At 43.5% G+C, this 12,712-nt stretch overlaps 2 pseudogenes; one reads left to right on the top strand and one right to left on the bottom strand.

The window, feature by feature from the left end:
- Positions 1 to 11,400: 11,400 nt before the first annotated feature.
- On the top strand, positions 11,401 to 12,254 carry LOC122894575 (annotated as a pseudogene).
- Positions 11,728 to 12,127, bottom strand: LOC122894019 (annotated as a pseudogene).
- Positions 12,255 to 12,712: the final 458 nt, after the last annotated feature.

Here is a 12,712-nt window from a genome sequence, read left to right on the forward strand (position 1 = left end):
AATGATCACCACAATTGCTTCAGCTAACATTCATCATCTCATATAACTACCATAAAAAGAAAAGAAAAAAATCTTTTTTTTTCTGCTTGTGATGAGAACTTGTAGGAGTCACTCTATCTCTTTTTTTTTTTTAGATTTCATTTATTTATTTGACAGAAGGAGACCACAAGAGAAGGAACACAAGCAGGGGTAGTGGGAGAGGGAGAAGCAGGCTTGCCACTGAGCAAGGAGATCATTCAGGGCTCGATCCCAGAACCCTGGGATCATGACCTGAGCCGAAGGCAGACATTTAATGAGCCACCCAGGTCCTCCAGGACTTACTCTCATAACATCTTTCCTGTGTATCATACAGCAGCGTTAGCTAATGTAATGTTGTACATTACATCCCTAGAACTTATATATCTTATAACTGGAAGTTTGTACCTTTTGATCCCCTTCCTTTACTTCCCCCTCCCCACACCCACCTCTGGTAACCATGAATCTGATCTCTTTTTCTATGAGTTTGGTGGCTTTTTCTGTTATTGTTCCATGTATAGGCGAGATCATACGGGGTTTATCTTTCACGGTGTGACTTATTTCACTTGCCATAAAGCCTTCCAGCTCCATCCATGCTACCACAAAGGTAGGATTTCCTCTTTTTTTTGACTGAATAATGGTCCACATATATACTTACATACCACAACTTCTCTATCCATTTATCCATCAATGGACACCCAAGTTGTTTCTGTGCCTTGGTTAACACAAATGCCTCTATAAATAAGGCAGTACAAATACCTTTTCAAGTTAACATTTTTGTTTCCTTTAGACATATTCCCAGAGGTGGAATTGCTGGGTCATATGGTAGTTCTGTGTTTTCTTTTTAGAGGATCTTCCATGCTGTTTTTCACAGTGGCTATACCAAATTACAATCCTCCTAACGGAACAGTGCACAAGGGTTCCCTTTTCTCCACAGCCATGTCAGCATTTGTTGTCTCTTATCTTTTTGATGATGGCTATTCTAATAGGTGTGAGGTTTTAGTTTGCACATCCCTAATGACTAGCAATATTGAGAATCTTTTAATGTACCTGTTGATCTTTTTTATGTCTTCTTTGGTCCTTTGACGATTTTTTTTTTCTAAGATTTTATTCACTTGTGAAAGAGAGAGAAAGAGAGCAGGGGGAGGAGTTGAGGGAGAGGGACAAGCAGACTCTGCACTGAGCACGGGGCCCAATACAGGGTTCTATCCCAGGATCCTGAGATCATGACCTGAGCTGAAACCAAGAATCAGATGCTCAACTGTGCCAGTGCCTTGGCAATCAAAAGTTAAGTTAGTCACTTGCATTTAAAAAGAAATAGAGGGACACCTGGGTGGCTCAGTGGGTTAAAGCCTCTGCCTTTGCCTCTGCCTTTGGCTCAGGTGGTGATCCCAGGGCCCCGAGCCTACTTCCCCCCCCCCCCGCCTGCCTCTCTGCCTACTTGTGATCTCTGTCTGTCAAGTAACAACTAAAATCTTAAAAAAAAATTAAAAATAAATAGAAAAGGAAAAAAAATAAATAGAAAAGGAAGATGGAAAGAAGGAAGAAGGAAGGAAAGTGAAAGGAAGAAAGAAAGAAAGAGAAAGGAAAGGGGGAAAGAGGAAAGAAAAAATGATCAGGGCTTGCACTCCAGTATAAGAATGTATTGTATAATTGCAATATGTGATGATTATTAATCTACCTGTTTATTAACAGCACCAAGCCTATGAGCTTCCAGCCCTCCTGCTCCTCACTGGTGCACAACCAGTGATTAATCCTAAACTCTAGTCTCTTAAATCTTGACCTTAGCTTATTCCTAAATCTGGCCCATCAGTGCCTTCCTTATTCCTTTCTAAAGACTGAGTCTTTTTATTTATTTATTCTTGTTAAAGATTTTATTTATTTATTTGACAGAGATCACAAGTAGGCAGAGAGAGAGGAGGAAGCAGGCTTCCCACTGAGCGGAGAACCCCATGCGGGGCTCGATCCCAGGAACCTGAGATCACCACCCAAGCTGAAAGCAGAGGCCTCAACCCATTGAGCCAACCAGGTGCCTCTGAAGACTGAATCTTTTTAAAGATAAAGTATTTATCTTCCCCATCTTAACTCACCTCTTCTTGCCAGACTAGAGGATGATATTGATGATATTGATATGATTATCCATAACACTCTACTCAGCCCCACCCTCCCTGCCATGCTAGGGCCCAAGGATCTCCTGAAGACTCCATGATCATGCTTGGCTAGATACCACAAAATGTCAAGTGCTGTCTAGCTGGAAAGCAGGACGTGCCATCATGATCTTGAATAGCTCAGGTACTCAGCTGGCCTGGCCTCAGTTCTGACTCCCTACTCTAGGCAGGTTCTACATGTCAACCCTAGTCATATATATATATATATATATTTTTAAGATTTTATTTTTATTTATTTATTTGACAGAGAGTGAGAGAGCACAAGAGCACAAGCAGGGGGAGTAGAGGGGGAATGAGAAGCAGATTCCCTGCTGAGCAGGGAGCCCAATGTGGGATTCGATCCCAGGATCCTGGGATTATGACTTGAGCCAAAGGCAGAAGCTTAACCATCTGAGCTACCCAGGCACCCTGCTGGTCATATATTCTTGTGATCTGGCTGCTCAGCCTAACCTTGCCCAGTAAGCCATTTGTTGCTGAGATAAGGCTTCCAGTAAGCCATTTGTTGCTGAGATAAGAGTAAGTATCCCTGGGATAAGTCAGGAAGAGGCAGAAATCACACGATGTGCCTTTGGGTTGAGAAAATGAGGTCATCAACTGTGCAAGTGGGTGTAGGGGAGAGGATGGACTCTGGAAAATTATGTACACAAGGCAAGCCACAAAAACTCCTCAGGGAAAGAGAACTGGGGAAGGGTGACTTAGAGGAAATTCATGGAAACATACTAACAGTGTAAAAGGAACAAACCTCTACCTTAGGTTACAGATGTTGATCTCAGGACTTGGGACAAAGCCCAACCCAAATTCTACCTCAAAGGGGTAGGGATGAGGATGAAAATAGAACAAGGATGGAGAAGGTATCATGTGGGATTGGATGCAATGGGAATGGGGATGGAGGAGATCAGGATAAGGATGAAATTGGATGGAAAAGCTTCAGGGTCAGGCTGGAAAGGGTGGATGAGAATGGGGAAGTGCTGAGGCTAAGCTCTGGAGAAAAGGAATGAAGGCTAGCTCTTTGGCTCTTTTTCCAACTTCCCAGACTGACTTTCTACCCCACTTGAGAGAAAGTTGACAAGATGTGGAAACCTTCCCACTCATTTCCTAAGAATTTTTGAGTAAGTGGGGTCAATCTAGCAAAGTAGTTGAGAATAAGGGCTCTTTTTTTTTTCTTTTTTAAAGGTTTATTTATTTATTATTTATTTTAGAGAGAGTGTGTGCATGTGAGCACATAGGCATGGGGGTGGTGCAGAGGGAGAGAGGATCTTCTTTTTTTTTTTTTTTAAAGATTTTATTTATTTATTTGTCAGAGAGAGAGAGGGAGAGAGAGAGAGAGAGCGCCCAAGTAGGAGGAGAAGCAGGCAGAGGGAGAAGCAGGTCCTGGCTGAGAAAGCAGCCCAATGTGGGTCTCAATCTCAGGACCCTGGGATCATGACCTGAGCTGAAAGCAGATGCTTAAGCGGAGCCCCCCAGGCATCCCTGGAGTGTTTGGGTCTTGAGTGATGTTAATGCCTTGTTTCTAGTCCAGGCCTGTCCTGTGTGACCACTCCCCCACCTTATCATCTCCCCAAAAAAAGAGAGGAGGAGGCTTACTGTACCCTCTAGGGATATCTAGTCCACAGATCATCTGCAAGCCACTCCATCCTTGCCTTGCCTGAAATGGAAGGTGACAAGGTGAGCTGATGGCTTTCCAACCCAGTCTCCAGAACTTTATAAAGGACGTGAGAATCTCTCCACCCAGTTTCACAGGAATTCTCCTCCCTCGAGGGTGACCTCAGATGAACTGTAATGTGAAGGCACTTCCTTTTCTGAGAGAGAGAGGCTGGCCATGAGATTCTAGGAAAGACTGCCCAAAACACATTGGATGCTGGAATCAAGACCTGGATTCTATCGCCAGCCACCCTACTAAAATCACTGCATGACCTTAGGGAAGTCACCTGAGTTCTTCGGGCCTCAAATTCCTCACCAAGAAAATAAAAGGACTAAGTTAAGATCCCTTCCAGACCTAAAATTTGACTATTTCCTTCTACACTTGTCATCTCAAATGAATGGAAGCCCCCATTTTAGGAAAAAAGACTTCCTAGTTTTCTCATTCAAGGTTCAATTGGCTAGGGGAAGGGAACTGACATTAAAGATTCTATATCATATTTATATAAATTTCCTCATTAAATGCTCATACTAACTTTTGGGGGAGATATTCTTGCCCCAATTGTACAGAGGAGGCACCTGAAGCTCAGAGAGCAAATTGCCCACAAGTATCCAGCTGGTAACAGGCAAAATCAGGATTTGAACCCAGGTTCCTTGAAATTCGAGACTCTCTGCTCTTTCCAAGGTAATGGAGTTGCCCTCTGAGTCAGGCCCAGGGCAGGGTTCCCTACTATGTTCTCTCATTTAATTTTCTCAGCAGCCCTGTGAGACACCCCTAACATCTGGATATTAGACGAGTGGGGCACCTGGGTGGCTCAGTGGGTTAAAGCCTCTGCCTTCAGCTCAGGTCATGGTCCCAGGGTCCTGGGACAGAGGCCCACATCAGGCTCTCTGCTCAGCAGGGAGCCTGCTTCACGCCCCGCCCGCCACCGCCTGCTTCGCTGCCTTACTGTGATCTCTGTCTGTCAAATAAATAAATACAATCTTTGAAATATTCGACGAGTAATCTCATGCTTAGGAAATTTAGGATAGAAATATCTCCAGAGGCTTAAAATATTTAAGCTCTTTCCCCTCCCCAACCAATTCCTCTTGTAGGAACCTATCCCAAGAAAATGCTAAAAAATCTGGACAAAGATTTACATTTATAGATGCAAATGCACCGAAATTGCAATAGTGATCATTTCTAAGTGACAAAGCTATGGTTGATCTTACTTTCCTTTTGTAATTTTCTTCATTGTTCAGAAATACAAGGTATTTCTAATAAGAGGAAAAGAGAAACATTAAAAATGGATTCCAGTCGACCCCTGGGTGGCTCAGTGGGTTAAGTGTCTGCCTTTGGCTCAGGTTATAATCCCGGGACCTCAAACTGAGTCCCACATCGGGAGTCTGCTTCTCCCTCTGTCCCGCCCCCCACTCATTCTCTCTCTTTCTCTCAAATAAATAAATAAAATCTTTCAAAAAATTGGGTCCCAGAGTGCCTAGGTGACTCAGTAAGTTAAAGCCTCTGCCTTTGGCTCAGGTCGTGATCCCAGGGTTCTGGGATGGAGCCCCGCATCGGCCTCTCTGCTCAGCAGGGAGCCTGCTTCCTCCTCTCTCTCTCTGCCTACCTCTCTGCCTACTTGTGATCTCTGTCTGTTAAATAAAAATTAAAAAAAAATTTTTTAAAATGGGTTCCAGTCCAAACAAAAGTATTTTGGCAAAAACTATAATTACAAAGATTTTGTAAACATGTAAAAATAACTAATATTTATTACTGGGTAAAAATAAATCATATCTATGCTTTGATGGTAACTATGAAAACATTTATAAATTGTTAATAGTGCTTATCTTTGGGGGCGGAGTAGAACTGAGAATGACTTTCATTTTTTTTTTAGTAAGAAGTGTATTTATTAAGATTTTTAAAATGAGAAGTATATATCACTTTCATAGTCATAAAAAATAGAGAGCAAGGATTGACAACAGAGAAAAAGTCAAAGTTGATGTGTTATATTAATGGTTGTCAAGTCAAAATTTGTATTACAGCTGTGTCAAAAAAGTTTTTTTTTAAATCAGGGTTTCTGTTTTAACCCATTAGGTGTGTGTTGGGTTTTTTGTGCAGCAATTAAAAACTGTAACATCCTCTAATACATCATCCAGTATATTTTACTTCATATAATGTCTCAACCTGGAAGGGTCATGTTTAGCAACTCTTTCTTTTTAAAAAAAAGTTGTTGTTTTTTTTGTTTTTGTTTTTGTTTTTAAATCAATGTTCAACCTTCAAAAGGGAAAAGGTGGTTAAGAGGAAACTGAAGAAGGAAGAAACAGTGGGAGAAATGCTGAAGAACTGCAAATATCCAATTGACTAGATAGCATTTTTAAAATATTTTTTTAAAAAAATTTTATTTATTTATTTGACAGATAGAGATCACAAGTAGGCAGAGGGGCAGGTAGAGAGAGAGGAGGGGAGGGAAGCAGGCTCCCTGCTGAGCAGAGAGCCCTATGCGGAGCTCGATCTCAGGACCCTGAGACCATGACCTGAGCCGAAGGCAGAGGCTTAACCCACTGAGCCACCCAGGTGCCCCTGATCTTTTGTTTTTTAAATAATATTTTAATTTTTTTAATAAACATATAATATATTATTAGGCCCAGGGGTACAGGCCTGTGAATCGCCAGGTTTACACACTTCACAGTACTCACCATAGCACATACCCTCCCCAATGTCCATAACCCCACCACCATCTCCCAACCCCCCTCCCCCCGGCAACCCTCAGTTTGTTTTGTGACATTAAGAGTCTCTTATGGTTTGTCTCTCTCCTGATCCCATCTTGTTTCCTTTATTCTTTTCCTACCCCTCAAGCCCCCCACATTGCATCTCCACTTCCTCATATCAGGGAGATCATAGGATAGTTGTCTTTCTCTGATTGACTTATTTCACTAAGCATAATACCCTCTAGTTCTACCCATGTTGTCGCAAATGGCAAGATTTCATTTCTTTTGATAGCTGCGTAGTATTCCATTGTGTATATATATAACTCATCTTCTTTATCCATTATAGATAGCATTTATTAAAAAGAAAAGAGGAAAATATTTTTGCTTCCCCAAAGGAGCAAATGGGTGATCCTTGAAAACTGCACTAATAGGGGCGCCTAAGTGGCACCGTGGGTTAAGCCTCTGCCTTCAGCTCAGGTCATGATCCCAGGATCCTAGGATCGAGCCCCTCATCAGGCTCTCTGCTCAGCAGGGAGCCTGCTTCCCTTCCTCTCTCTCTGCCTGCCTCTCTGCCTACTTGTGTCCATCAAATAAATAAATAAATAAAATCTTTAAAAAAATTGCATTAATATCCTTCAGCACAGGGGCACCTAGGTGGCTTAGTCCATTAAGCAGCCAACTTTTGATTTTGACTCAGGTGGTGATCTCAGGGTCATCTCAGGGAGGGTGCAGTGGAACCTTCCATATTGGACTCTGCGCTCAGCAGGGAGTGTGCTTAAGGATTCTGTTTCTCTTTCCTTGATGCCCCTCCCCAGCTCACGCTCTCTTTCTCTCTCTCCAAAAAAAATAAAGAAGGAAAGAAAAGAAAAGAAAAAATCTTCAGCATAGAAATCCTACTTCTAACAATCCTACAGAAATGTTTTATGTATTTACATGGAAAGATATATGTACAATAAAATTCATTGTATTTGTAACGGCAACATATTGGAAAAGGTATATGACAGTACATGGTATATCCAGTCAATAGAATAATTTTAGCATTAAAAAGAATGAATATGGTCTACATGGACTATTATATAAGTATATGTAATGGGGACATGATCCCATTTTTGCAGAATTAAATCTGTATATGTATGACATAGATACATGGATATAGTGTATATATAACATTTGTGGGTATCTGCAAGGACATATTCCAAATTATTAACTATGCAGGGTTCTACAAAAATGGCGATTGAGGTAAAGTAGGGAAATTATATTTCTCAGCTGAGTTGAATCTCCATTTTACAGGAGAGCAAATAATTAGCAATGCCAAGAATACTAGCCTAGAAATAGAGCCAAATTAAACAACGAGTTGATTATAATGTAAACCACCCTGGCCCCACCACGTACCTAGCAGCTGAACAGAGAGAATACCAAGGTCCAAGGGCCACACTGCAATCAAGAATATCACAAAGAAAATGCAGCATCACTGTGGTTGAGAGATCGTCATTTGAGCTCAAACCCCCATGAGCCAGTCATCCCCATTCAAGTTCCATCACAGCACTGACCCTTAATGTGAGGGCAAGATGAGATAATGTTTGTAAAGCGCACAGTGCGACCCAATCCTCCATATTTCCTTGTACAACTATTTGCCAAGTCTGCAAATTCTGAGGTGAGATCAAATAGGATCATACAAATGTGGGTACATCACCTGGTGAGTGGTTGGTGGGGCTGCTGGTAAGAGATGTTTTAAGAAAGCTAGAATAAAAAAGATTTTTTTTTTAGAATAAAAATTTTTTTGAGCCTCTTGTCTCAAGTGTGGGGAAAGAGAAGAGCTTGAAAGAAAAGGCCCACAACACCAAGAAAAAGGAACCAGCAATGTAAGATAAGGACCCCAAGGAGACTTTGCTACCCCAGGAGCATATTTCAAGAAATGGAAAACTTGAAAGTCTTCACCAACAGAGGTCATGGGCTGCAGAAGTCATTCGTAGTAATAGCAAGGACATGAACACAGGAGTGATTTGAGAGACTGAGGTCATGTCTAATGGTGTGAGGTCTAATTAAATGGTGTAACAGCTTCGATATCCCGAGAACTACCAGGCAAGTGAACAGTGAGGTTCGCAGGGTTTTCTAGACAATTGAATGATATCAAAGGGCTAGTAAGGCTGGGGTGGAAACTTAAACCCATGTTTCTCTAAAGAAAGATTAAAATATGAAATCAGGAGTAGAAAGGATAAAAATACCTATTAAAGATTCTTACGGTAAAAAAAAAATCAGTTTAAAAAACGAGAAAGGTGGGGCGCCTGGGTGGCTCAGTGGGTTAAAGACTCTGCCTTCAGCCCGGGGACATGATCCCAGGGTCCTGGTATCAAGCCCCACATTGGGCTCTCTGCTCTGTGGAGAGCCTGTTTCCTCCTCTCTCTCTCTGCCTGCCTCTCTGCCTACTTGTGATCTCTTTCTGTCAAATAAACAAATAAAATCTTAAAAAAAAAAAAAAAAAAGAGAAAGGTGAGGTAGTGTTCTCATCTGACCTCACTTTCAAGGATCCAGAAAATACAAAGTCCTCTACAGAAATCACATACAGGGAAAGGAAACAGAAGGAGAAACCGGGGCAGGTCCAAGGGAAGAGGAAGCCATATACACCATTGTCACAGCTATAGCGACTACCAGCTGAATTCCTCCAACAGTGGAAGGGTCATCAGTGATTCAAAAACAAAACTCAGTGCAATGAAGTCCAATAAACATGGTTAAGAGCAAAAGATGTGGACATCTGGAGACTCACAGGAGACACCAAAGACTGACCTGCTGTTGGAGGTCACTCTGCCAGTCATCAGATACAGAAGACAATTAATTAAAAAGATGAACAGTGCAGTCTCATGGCTGAAGCACGCAGGCAGCTGGCTTCCCAGAACTAGTGGATCTATCCCAAAGTCCTTGAGGTCACATGGTTGACCCTGAGGCACATGATGGAACAAATCAGCCTGCCCAGACTCCCAGGGGTCTGCTGGGTCTTGGGGTAGGGTTTTAATTGCTTGAGGGTGAGTAACTCCCTCTGTCTCACTGATTCTGGGAAATGTCTGCAGCCAAAGGCTTTTTGGAAATGGAGGGTGTCCCCTGCCTTGGGGACCCATGCTGCTGCTTATACTCTTCTGTGGTTAGGTCTGAAAGCCAGTGAACTGTGATTCCCTTATTCATTTTCTTTCTTTCTTTTTAAAAAGATTTTATTAATTTACTTTAGAGAGAGAAAGAGAGAGAGTGGGGTGGGGGTGAGCAAAGGGAGAGGGAGAGAGAATCTCAAGCAGACTCCCCACTGAGCAAGGAGCCCAACTTGGGGCTAAACCCCAAGATCATGATCTGAGCTGAAATCAAGAGTCGGATACTTAACCCACTGAGTCACCTAGGCACCCCTCCTTATTCATTTTCTTAAATTCCAAAAGTGAAACATGATACTGGTTTAAAAAATTTTTTTTTTCAATCAATAAAGAAATGTATATGATTTTTAAAAAGAAATTCCTTCTGTTCCCCTCCCTTCAAACAATACAAAACTTCAAAATCTTTTCCTCCAGAGTTAACTGTCATTAACAGTTTGGTATCTATCCTCATAGGAATTCCCCACCCCACACCGACATATTCAAACATTTGCAAATATGTGGGTGGAGTGGGGAGTGGGGCAAATTATTTAACCCCTGTACCTCAGTTTTCTCAGCTTTAAGATAGGAGGAATGATATTAATCCACAGGGTTATCTGAAGGTGATGTGAGTTAAGACATTAAGTTTTCTTAGAAGTGTCTGGCCCATATGCTAGTGAGCACTTGGGCATTTAGCTGTTCTGATTACTCCCTCATTCTTTTCACAGCAGCTTAGTATTCTAATGTATAAATGATAATGATACTGAGACAGGTGTTACTGACCCCACTACAGATGCCTGAGACCACACACAAATTAATTAGCTCTCCTAAAATTAGCTGGGGTTGGGAGGTTCTGTTGGCCCCAGAACCAAGGACTCCTGATACAGTATTGTTCTTACCATACCACAGGGTCCCCCACAATCTCTCTTAAAACCAAAAGGTATGGAGTGGGCAGCAGGTCCCCATCTTATTAGGACTCCAGGCTGTCTCCTGGGTCTCCCAGGGCTGGGGACTTGTGGCTCAGATGAGCCTTCCTCTTGCTGCAGTCTCCCAACATGCCCCTCCTGGGTCCTTGGGGCTTGACTTCCCCTTTCACACAATGAGTCCTGCTGAGGTCTCCTGGCCACTCTGGGGTCAGCTCAAGCTGATGGGCAGGATGGCAATGGCTTGGAACTGAGAGGGAGGTCTGGCTGCTTACAAGGTTACAGATATTTCTAGAGCTCCTTCTGTGTGTTCCAGGCACTGTGCTAACCAGGGGGATACCTCCATGCCTCCAGGAGTCCCTGTCCCACTGGGGCCAACTGCTCAGGGCTCCTGGGCACAGGGCTTCCTCTGAGCGGGGGAGGTCTCAGGGGCAGCACAGGGCAGGCAGGTAAGGGGCAGCTCCCGAGTACAGTTACCTGGCTCCTAATCCTCCTCTCTGTCTGCCCTCCAGGTCTACTTCTTATGTCCTCGCCCTGACAGGTCTGTGGAAGGGTTGAGGGTGCTGGGTCGTGATGAGCTGAGGGCTTTCCTGCCACTCTGGGAACTTCTCACTTACTTGCAATAGCCTTTCCAGACTCCAGGCGCAGAGCTGGAAAAGTCTTGGGGATCATCCCCCCTGCTCATTTACCAGATGAGGAGATGAGTTTTGGTGAGGGGGAGGGGGGAGCCCATGCATTTAGTAAAAACAATCATGGCGCCATTCACCAAGCTGAAGACTTCAAGTCTAAGCTCTGTCTGGAGTTTTAGATATACTTGCATCAGCCCTTACAGTCACGAGTCAGACCCCAGCCAGCAAAATGGTGAAACAGATGGAAGAGCGAGTATGCTTTTCAGGAAACATAGGAAATAAACCTGTAGTTGTTGACTTCTCAGTCAGGTGGTGTGGGCCTTGCAAAATGAGCAAGCCTTTCACTCCCTCTCGGAGAAGTCTTCCAACGTCCTGGTGTTCCTTGAAGTAGACGTGGATGACAGTCCCGGCGTTGCTTCACAGTGTGAAGCCAAATACATGCCAACCTTCCAATTTTTTAAAAAGGGACAAAAGGTTAGTGAATTTTCTTTTCTTTTCTTTTCCTCTCATCTCTCTCTTTCTTTCTTTTCTTTCCTTCTTTTTTACATGTCAGACCTCATGACCCGAGCGCATTTTCTTTCTGGGGCCAGACCCGGGAAGGTTTCCTCTCTCCGGGGAGCACTTGGTGGCAAGGTGACTCGGGTCCGGAAGAGGGCTGGGGCATTCTGAACTAGGACAGGCCCAGGCTGAGGTCTTGGAAGGCGTGCGGGGTGTAGTTATGGTGCTGGAGGTGCCTGTACGTGGTGTTGTCTCACGGCTCGGCAGGGCTGGCGGCTTGAGCGGACTTTTTTGGTGGACTTTGTCTCTCGGAATTTGGGGGCAGCCCCCTTTCGCTATTCTCTCATTCTGCAGAGAGAGAAACCTTGGAAGCAAGTCCTCGAAACACTTGGGCTTCCAGGAGCATAGGCTTCAGCGCCCCAGCACCGTCCTTGCCGCAGCGGAAGTGAGGCCGCCATGACTGAAGCGAAGGGAGGAGCGCGCAAGAGCCGGAAGAGCCGGAGGTAGCACCGGGACTCCTCAGGGGAATTTTCGGAAGCCAATAAGGAAGAACTTGTGGCAACTAAGAACAAACTAATCTTCTGAAAACATAACTAGGCTTTGGCTGTTTAAAACTTGTAATTCTTTTTTATTTACAGAAAGGAAAGATCGAGTGTGAAGGCTATACACTCAACTGCCTTTTAAAAAAAAAAGATTTTATTGATTTATTTTTTAGAGAGAGAGAGAGCACAGGCAGGCAGAGGGGCAGGCAGTGGCAGAGGGAGAAGCAGGCTCCCCGTGGAGCAAGGAGCCCGATGTGGGACTCCATCCCAGGACATTGAGATCATGACCTGAACAAAAGACAGCTGCTTGACCAACTGAGCCACCCCAGGTGTCTCTCAACTGCCATTTCATTATAAGTGACAATAAAATATTGATTCTACCCTTACAAAAAAAGACTTCAAAATCACTTCTTTCTGTTTTAATGACAACCCTGAGCTAGGTATTATTTTTCTTACTTAAAGGATGAAGAAGCTTGAGGCTTAAAGAATTGAAGTGATTTG

The sequence above is a fragment of the Neovison vison genome, chromosome 13, assembly GCF_020171115.1.
Source record: "Neovison vison isolate M4711 chromosome 13, ASM_NN_V1, whole genome shotgun sequence".
Classification (NCBI taxonomy): domain Eukaryota; kingdom Metazoa; phylum Chordata; class Mammalia; order Carnivora; family Mustelidae; genus Neogale; species Neogale vison.